The sequence below is a fragment of the Anser anser genome, assembly GCF_964211835.1.
Source record: "Anser anser genome assembly, chromosome: 4".
Taxonomy (NCBI): domain Eukaryota; kingdom Metazoa; phylum Chordata; class Aves; order Anseriformes; family Anatidae; genus Anser; species Anser anser.
In genome coordinates this window covers 12,641,473-12,647,916 of record NC_139724.1, presented here as the reverse complement: position 1 = coordinate 12,647,916, position 6,444 = coordinate 12,641,473, and the positions used below count along the sequence as shown (strand labels likewise).

The 6,444-nt window shown below is 39.2% G+C and overlaps 1 protein-coding gene across 18 annotated transcripts in view; it reads left to right on the top strand.

Moving 5' to 3' along the window:
• LOC310899483 (uncharacterized protein) overlaps window positions 1-6,444 on the top strand; it is a 154,559-nt gene that overhangs the window by 124,847 nt on the left and 23,268 nt on the right. For 8 of the 18 annotated variants that reach the window (XR_014584307.1, XR_014584308.1, XR_014584313.1 and 5 more), the window contains 2 exons: window positions 7-124; window positions 225-402. The exons of 9 other annotated variants lie outside the window; for them this stretch is intronic. The gene's annotated coding sequence lies outside the window, so the exon portion shown is untranslated. The remainder of the gene's footprint in view (window positions 1-6; window positions 125-224; window positions 403-6,444) is intronic. One more of the 18 variants, XR_014584310.1, reaches the window with a different exon arrangement.

The window sequence follows — 6,444 nt, the reverse complement described above, 5'->3', positions numbered from 1 at the left end:
AACCAGGTAAAAAGACCACAAGGGGACTCTACAAAAAGACAGTGCCTTTTCAAGACATGAGGGGACCCTCCCCACTGTATCTTTGAAGACAACGGATCAACAGGACACTGCTGGATCCGTGGTGGTGACTATCTCTTGCAATCTCTAAGACACCTTTGCTTATATGTCTGTACCTTTTCTATCACTGCTTCTTTCTTAACTCTCGTTTCTCTTTTGATATACAGACGTAATAAACCATTGGACAACATCTGACCTCGTTTGTGTCTTAATCTTGGTGTGGGTGACTCATGAGCAGCACTCGAGCGATCAGAATGGGACACCAACCCAGGTTTTTCCCATTTCAAGTTAGCCTAAATCAAAGACAACATCGCTTCAACTATTTTTCACAGAAGGAAAATACAGGTAATTGGTATGCTTGAAAATCTGCTCTCCACTTTTACATGAAATATAGAGGGGCGTATTCACTACCACTAACAGGCTGTCTGTTCTGGTACGCCATAATCCAAAACATTGTCATTAACTTTTTCAACAGCACAGCAATATTTCAGATATGATCATACATTCATGACTGAAGTGGGCTCACATATGAAACTGGTATGTCTATGGATGTCTCTTCTTTTAGCTTCCTTGCTCTGAGCTGTGGTTATGCAGGGTATGTTCTCATAAACCAAAATTACACCTACCAACTTGTTTGTGAGTGGACTTCCCAGAAGAAAGCCCTTTATGCTGTTAAAAACATATCTGCTGTAGATACTCAGAGAAGAATAAAAGCATGATAAAATGGCTGATTTTTTAACTGTTTTCATAAAGTCAGTGAAATCCGTAAATTGTAAGGAAAACAACTTTGTTAAAAGCATAAACAGCTTGTGTTTCTTTTTCTCCACCTCAACACTACTACCTAATATACCATGCTGAGTACAGTCCATTATCAAAGACATTTGCCCTAAATGTAACATAATTTTGCTATTGAAAACTTTAATTAAAGTTGGCTGTAAAAAGGCATTAAGAAAACATCTGCAAGTATCAATTTAATATTGTTTGTTAATAAAAAGTGGAACCAACTTGCTTTTATTTCACTCACAGTTTCTTAATCCATTCAGGGCACTGGGAGGTGAGTGAGGGATCTCCCTGTGATGGGCAGATGAAAGGTATCTCAGAATGCCAGAAGTGACCTGTCAGATGGCAGAGGGTTCCAAAGACCAGCAGGGATAACAAAACTATGCCTCTGTCCTTTTAACCTTTCTTTTAAGATCTTTTACTCCTTACTGATCCGTGGCCTCTCATTTACCAGCAGCCGCTGAGGCATCTGCATGACATACTTTCACTGTGTAGGTTAACTCCTCTTTCTGCCCTGTAAGTAAGTGCTATCCTGCATCCCTGGTGATCTGCCTCATCCTTAGAAGCCACACTCAGTTTTCTGTATTTCTAACTGACATTGGGAGTCCTTCACTGTTACTGCAAAATAGCATTGCAACACTCCTGCCATGCTCAGTGCTGGGCAACAAATGATGACAGCTGAGCCATCTTTTTTAAGTAATGCTTTAATGGCACTTTGCTTAGGCATCAGTGACTCAAGCATGTGGAAGTTGAGGCCATCAAAAACATTTAAAAAAAATCAGAATAAATAACAAAAAAAAAATCTGAAAGCTGATATACCTGCAAAATATCTTAAGATCTTTGCTCCAAATGGTGCTAGTCTTGTCCAGTCTAGGCTAGAATGATAGTCCTGCTGAAGTACAGCCCTACATTTGTGTCATAGAATCATAGAATGGTGGGGGTTGGGAGGAACCTTAATGATCATCCAGTTCCAACCCCCCTGACATGGGCAGGGACACCTTCCCCAAAGCCCCATCCAACCTGGCCTTAAACACTTCCATGGAGGGGGGCATCCACAACTTCTCTGGGCAACCTGTTCCAGTGCCTTACTATCCTCAGAGTAAAGAATTTCTCCTGAGGATCTAATCTACCTCTACCCTCTTTTAAATTAAATTCATTACCCCTTGTCCTATCACTACAGTCCCTGACAAAGAGTGACTAGAGGCTTTTGACTACAAAATGAAATTACAAAGATCAGCAGCCCTACTGATCTTCAGAACGTTAACACCAAGAAGGGCAAGAGCACAAACCGTAAGATCAATGAGAAATTACTAAAAGCAATTAAGTCTATGGATAGCTCTACCATGAGCATTATTTTTCTAAAATAGCCAGGAGCAGAGTGGCATTCTTAAAGTGCATTCAATTAACATCTGTGATTGTGAAGAAAAACCTGTATTAGGATGGGGAAGAAAGAATTCTAATTTATTTGGGGCATGCAGTGGCCAGCTCTGTTTGAAGGTGATGTAAAATAAATGACAAATGTAATGTGTGGGTTTTTTTTAAGAAAGAAGAGCATTAACATTGTAAAAGAACAGGTTAGTCATAAGGATTAATCATAAGGAGCCTTTTGGGCCTTAAATGACATAATGACAGCATCTGTCCCAGGCATGTACAGGTCTTAAGTGGACTCTCTATGGGGCTGGTTTATCCAGATGTTCTGTCTGTGGCTGTGCAAAATGAGTGAAACAGATATAGGGTAGTGGAACAGTTTGGCTGGAGAAGCTGTGGATGCCCCATCCCTAGAATTGTTCAGGGCAGGGCTGGATGGGACTTTGAGCAACCTGGGCTAGTGGGAGGTGTCCCTGCCCATGACAGGTGGGTTGGAACTAGATGACTTTTAATGTCTCTTCCAACATAATCATTCTGATTCTATGATTTCACATATGCTGTACAAAGAGAGGGTGGAAATTCATGTACTGCCCTGGATAAACCATTCTTTTCTGAGGCCAATAGCTATCCATGTCTCACTATTCATATCCTGACCTGAGAAGAGTCAGTGAACAGGAAGATAGAGCAGTGTATTCCTTTAGCGATGCAAAGTGAACGTGTTAGTGATTATCTAGCATCCCCATATTTTCCTTCACTGAAATACTTGTGTTTAGTGTCAATGGAATGGAGAACAAACTTAATTGCAACATCCAAAAGGATACTCAGAAAAGAGAATTTAAAAATTAGTTTAGAAAGCCACTGTTAGTGAAGACCTCTTCACAGGCATGTGAAGGTACGTATGCAGCCGTACCTCAGAGATGCTTGCTAAGAGAGAAGAGCTGTATGTTCGTAGGAGCAACAGGGCAGCTTATGCTTTGCAACTGCAGAAGGACAGCGCACATCATCTGCATGATGTGTTCATACAAAATAGAAGCTGCACTATTACGGTGTCCTCCATTACATTTACACTTTGGGAGGCAATTACACACAAGTTCACAATAACTGCTATTTAAAAAAACATTCAGGGTTCAGAGGACAGTGGTGAATGCTCAGAGGGACATTATGAGGATCTAAATATATATCTTTCCCCATCTGTTCTTATTCATCATGGTTGGAAGAGTAAAGAGGGAATTGTACAGTGAGAGGAACAGGACAATTTTAGAATTGGTCTGCAGGGAAAAGGGGTAGCGTCATGACTGAAACGTATGGGAATCAGTGTAAGTACTTGAAATCATTTAAACCTGTCTTAGAAAGCAACTCTTCTGTCACTCAGCTGGGTCTCAGTAATGGTTCCTGCATGCAGCATCTAACCCTGCTCTGATCCAAGGCACCTAATGGCCATTCAAAACTGCATCAGCATGGTGAAAGAAACAATAGTAGGCAGAAGTAAACCATAAAAATATTCAGAAGAACCAAAGATGTCACCAGTAGTTTATTGTACATCAAACTTGAATACTGGAGAGGTGAACAACAGCCAAAAAATACAGCTTTGTCCTTCATTTTAACAAATAAGAACAACACAGAAGACTAGTCCAGCAATAACAGAATGTATCCTCAAATATTTATCAATCTTATCATATCAATCTTATCAGTCTTATCAATCCACTTACCTAATCCAGGATTAATTGGAAGAAAACACCTATTAAATGAGTAACAGCTTATATGGCCTTATATAGTCTCTCCTATTATAGCCAGTTTTCCCCTTATATTGCCAGTTTTCTCCTCTTATTCGGACAAAGATTTGTCAGATGGTCCAGCACAATCTTGCTATAAAGTCCTATTTTACAGTGATCAAGGAGTATAATTTAGACTCACACTGCAATGTTAAAATATCAGTCTTTACCACTTTTCTTATCTACCCATAGTATTTATGAAGAGCAGCCTAAAATCAGGCTCCTAAACCCACATGGTCACTTTAGTATGTGACATGATTATCAAACTTCATATAATATTAGAGATTTCCCTTACTACTCATGAATTATCTTCATGGGAACCCTAGGAAAGCTGTTTATAAGGAGGCAGGAAGAAGCAGCAGAAAAGGGGAGACCAAACAATTAGCATTGCAAATGTGGCTTCTTAATGGGTTTGTTTTATCACAGCAATGTAAGAGCCATTTTAAATTTAAAGCTGCATTTAGTTTCTGTTATAAGTTCAACATCATTTTATTACATAAAGTGTCGATAACATCGAGAATTAGATTTTAATCAAGAAAAGCACGCTCCTGGGCACTAAATCTTGACTAATGCACCAACTCAAGAAAAAACTGAAGCATGTAATTTTATCCCTGCTTGGCAGTGAACATAAAGTCTTGCTTAATTTTAAGCCCATGAAAAGTCCCATTGGCTGTTTAATTAAGCATGTCTACAGCTGCTCTGCCTGCACAGATAATCCAGAAGAATACAGTACATAGATTCAGTAGTAAATAAAATGAAGCCAAGTATTAAAAACTGTAAAATTTACTAGTTTATTCTCTCCCATTTGTCTTTCAAGTTGCACAAGAGGCATGTATTTCTGCAGTCATGACATGATTTGTCCAGAAGGAGTGCCAGTTTTGTACTGAGAATCTTCTTGTGTACAAGATGCTGTGCAAACATCAAACAAAAATAATCCTTCCCCAGGCAATTTGCAGTCCATTTTTATTTGATACTGTAATACCTGTCACAGATATCTCCTTATCTCAAAGCAACTGAATATATGAATGAGATGCCCATATGCTGGGAGCCCACTCCAAGTGTCCTACCTCTTCAGTGAAGGTGGAAGTAAGTTCATGTGTCTCACTCAAAGCAGCCCCAGTTCTTTCTAACATAGCAGGAGACTTTTATACAGATACTCCTTGCAGGCAGCTGTTTGAAAAATTATAATATGTTGCTAATACACCAAGAGCTTCATTTTAATCCTAGTGAAATCAAGGAAGGTCTTTCTTCGACTTCTTAAGATGCTTTAAAACTTTTGCTGACCAGAGGTTTCACTGGGGGCAAAATTATAGTGCTTATCATAGATCCCTTACAAAGCATTGCCGCACGAAAGCCTGCTGGTTGAAAGAAATGGCTTTTTAATATAACAAGCAATGAATGATTCTCCAAAACATAGAACTGGGAATAAAAAAAAAGAGTACCTTGTATGTTAATTAGCACGTGAGAGAAAGTATCTTTCAGGCCTGTTTTTGTTGCACTTCAATATTTTTGTTAACAATACACAGTTTTGCAACAAAACCTGAATTTAAATGCCAGGCTGTATTCTTAGCATTGCTAAAAGCCCAGACATGAAGCTGAATTCACATACAGTGTCTTCCAAAACTGATTTTAAAAATTAACATGAAATTGCTAAGTACTGCCCAAATTAACATAAATCAGAGTTCGTTACATGGCATTAGGAGCCAATTTATTGCAATTATTTTGCCTGCTGCTAGAGAGAAGCATATGCCCAATTCCAGAAATAACAAGCGTTCTGAATCAGGGTCATAATTGTCATATTTGCATATGAAATACATTAATTGATCTCTTGTGCATGTTAAAATTAAACCCACACTTTTTTGATGCTAAATGTTCTTTCCAAAATTTGTTGTTGGAAGTACTGGGTAGAGAGAGATGTAATGCTTTAGAAGACTCCTTACTCCCAAGTACAGTAAGTTCCTAAGTAATTGAACTTGGTTTGTGTAGCTAACTGAGGACCTACGAATCCTCTGGTTCACAAAGTTGGAAGATATGTGGTCATACGTGTCAGAGAGGTCAAATACTCTTTTCTTACTGTTGGGAGGAATGGGTTAAAAGCAGAAGATGGCGAGGAGGATGGAATCAGAATGGCAGAATGGCAAGGAGGATTGTAAATACGCTCAAGTGACCTTACAGCTGGGAATGTATAAAGTCTAAGGAGAAGCAATGTAGAAAAACATATAAATTATGTCTGCTGCTCTTTGTGCTCTGTGTGTTTGACAAGTAGCACATCCGTGCATAGATAACATAGGTGTTTGGTAGACTTGGAGGTGCCCTATCAGGTGTGCTTGAGCTTACGGCCTCGGTACAGAGAAGATCAAAAAGCACAGTGAGAATCACAGCACGGTGGTAAAATCTGCACCTGCGTGAACTCTTGATAAAAACAGGTGAAACCAGCAGGCTGGAGATCTCCTAGTATGGACACTGT